The sequence below is a fragment of the Pristiophorus japonicus genome, chromosome 2, assembly GCF_044704955.1.
Source record: "Pristiophorus japonicus isolate sPriJap1 chromosome 2, sPriJap1.hap1, whole genome shotgun sequence".
NCBI lineage: Eukaryota > Metazoa > Chordata > Chondrichthyes > Pristiophoridae > Pristiophorus > Pristiophorus japonicus.
In genome coordinates this window covers 116,370,196-116,373,489 of record NC_091978.1, presented here as the reverse complement: position 1 = coordinate 116,373,489, position 3,294 = coordinate 116,370,196, and positions in this window count along the sequence as shown.

Genomic DNA, 3,294 nt, shown 5'->3' with positions numbered 1-3,294 from the left:
TGGTTTTTGTGTCTTCCACTGTGAAGACTGAAGCAAAATAATTGTTTAAGTCTCAGCCATTTCCACATTTCCCATTATTAAATCCCCCTTCTCATCTTCTAAGGGACCAACATTTACTTTAGTCATTCTTTTCCGTTTTATATATCGGTAAAAGCTTTTACTATCTGTTTTTATGTATTGCGCAAGCTTACTTTCGTAATCTATCTTTCCTTTCTTTATTGCTTTCTTAGTCATTCTTTGCTGTTGTTTAAAATTTTCCCAATCTTCTAGTTTCCCACTAACCTTGGCCACCTTATATGCATTGGTTTTTAATTTGATACTCTCCTTTATTTCCTTGTTTATCCTCGGCTGGTTATCCCTTCTCTTACCGCCCTTCTTTTTCATTGGAATATATTTTTGTTGAGCACTATGAAAGAGCTCCTTAAAAGTCCTCTACTGTTCCTCAATTGTGCCACCGTTTAGTCTGTGTTTCCAGTCTACTTTAGCCAACTCTGCTCTCATCCCACTGTAGTCCCCTTTGTTTAAGCATAGTATGCTCGGTTGAGACACTACTTCCTCACCCTCAATCTGTATTACAAATTCAACCACACTGTGATCACTCATTCCGAGAGGATCTTTTACTTGGACATTGTTTATTATTCCTGTCTCATTACACAGGACCAGATCTAAGATAGCTTGCTCCCTTGTAGGTTCTGTAACATACTGTTCTAAGAAACAATCCCGGATGCATTCTATGAATTACTCCTCAAGGCTACCCCGTGCGATTTGATTTGACCAATCGATATGTAGGTTAAAATCCCCCATAATTACTGCCGTTCCTTTTTCACATGCCTCCATTATTCCCTTGATTATTGTCTGCCCCACCGTGAAGTTATTATTTGGGGGCCTATAAACTACGCCCACCAGTGACTTTTTCCTCTTACTATCTCTAATCTCCAACCACAGTGATTCAACATTTTGTTCATTAGAGCCAATATCGTCTCTCACAACTGCCCTGATATCATTCTTTATTAACAGAGCTACCCCACCTCCTTTCCCTTCTTGTCTATCTTTCCGAATTGTCAGATACCCATGTATGTTTAATTCCCAGTCTTGGCCACTCTGCAACCACGTTTCTGTAATGGCCACCAAATCATACCCATTTGTAATGATTTGTTCCGTCAACTCATTTACTTTATTTCGAATGCTGCGTGTGTTTAGGTAGAGTGCTTTAATACTAGTTTTTAAACCATGATTTTTAGTTTTGACCTCTCCTGCAGCCCCTTTATATTCATACATTTTGTCCCTTCCTATCACCTTGTGGTTTACACTTACCCCAGTGCTACTCTGCTCTGTTGCCTCCTGCCTTTCGCATTCTTTCTTGGGGTCCTGTTCATCTGAGCCCTCACCAACTCTAACTAGCTCAGAGCTCTCTCCTGGGTTCCAAATACTCCTCGCATTGAGGCACCGAGCTTTCAGGCTTGCCTTTTTATTACACTTTGACCCTTTAGAATTTTGCTGTACAGTGACCCTTTTTGTTTTTTGCCTTGGGTTTCTCTGCCCTCCACTTTTACTCATCTCCTTTCTGTCTTTTGCTTCTGTCTCCATGACAGTTAGTTGTTGAGGCCAATTCACTAAATATATTCAAAAAGTAGTTAGATGAAGTCCTTACTACTAGGGGAATCAAGGGGTATGGTGAGAAAGCAGGAATGGGGTACTGAAGTTGCATGTTCAGCCATGAACTCATTGAATGGCGGTGCAGGCTAGAAGGGCCGAATGGCCTACTCCTGCACCTATTTTCTATGTTTCTATGTTTCTATTACAGCTCTTAATTTTAGAATGTAAAGAATGTGTTGGTACCCAAGGACGAAAAAGGACAATGGGCAGTCTATTATCTTGCCTTCGTCATCAGATTACTGAACATCTGACTGATCTGCAGTTCTGCGAATGGGCGAATTGGCACTTTGTGCCTGAAGAGGGTTGGGATGATGATGCCCTGTTTGACCCCAGTTCGGACGTGTATTGCGTCTGTGTTGGATCCATTGGTAAGGATCATGGCCATAATTGGACGATTACTGCAGTGATAAGCCATGTATCAGTTTATATTTTTGTGATATTAGAAAGGAACCCAACACCACGTTATTTTGGATGTCAACAGATTTTTTTCAAAATTGTACTTTATTGGGGTGAGACTGATCTCCAAACCTTTCTCCAGGAGCGTGAGCAAAGGAGAGGGAAAGACATTTGAGGTCTCCATCGGTGAGTCACGCGCCATTCAGGAGAAGGTGGCTCAGGCACAAAGTGCCAATTCTCCCATTCGAAGAACTGCAGATCAGTCAGATGTTCATGATGAGGGAAGGCAAGATAATAGACTGCCCATTGTCCTTTTTCTTCCTTTGGTACCAACACATTCTTTACGCTCTAAAATTAAGAGCTGTACAACTAACTGTCATGTATGTAGACCATGTACACTAAATGTATAGTCACATAAGGTGTACCACCAGAGGGCACTGTGGTGGGAGACCTAAGGGTCACCTGCAAAAGTGTGCAGGTCCCAGTATAAAAGACTGCCCACCATGCTTGTGCCTCATTCTGGAGTTATAATAAATGGGACTAAGGTCACAATAGCTCAAGTACAATACTCGACCTTGTGGAGTCATTCATAAGAGTATTAAAGACATAAGAACTTGCAACGAGATTACAAACTTTCATGCAAAAATGACTAACGTTGGTGCATTAGAAAAGTTGTCAGAGGGTGAAGATTCGGAAGCTTTTATGGAGCGGCTCGACCAATATTTCGTAGCAAACGACCTGGTAGGCGATGATCTGGCCACGCTGGCAGATAAACGCAGAGCTATCCTGTTGACCAGTTGTGGACCCGCGGTCTACGGCCTCGTCAGGGTCTTGCTTGCAGCAGAGAAAACAACGACCAAGTCATACGAGAAGCTGAAAGTGCTAATGTGGGACCAACTCAAACCGAAGGAGAGCATCCTCACGGCCAGGCATCGATTTTATACACACTGCCGCCCCGAGGGCCAGGAAATCGCGAAGTACGCTGCCGACCTCAGGAGGCTGGCAGGATCATGTGAATTCGGCACATCCCTCGTCGATGCGTTGCGGGACGTCTTCGTAATTGGCTTCGGTCATGAGGCCCTTCTTCACAGGCTACTGTCTGTCGAAACCACCATCACTCTGCTGAAGGCCATCAGCAACAGCCAGGCGTTCATGACCTCAAGCTGCAGCTCCAAGCAGATGATGACTCACTCTCAGGACTCAAATCCGGCAAGAACTGTAAATAGAATGGCGCCTTTCACA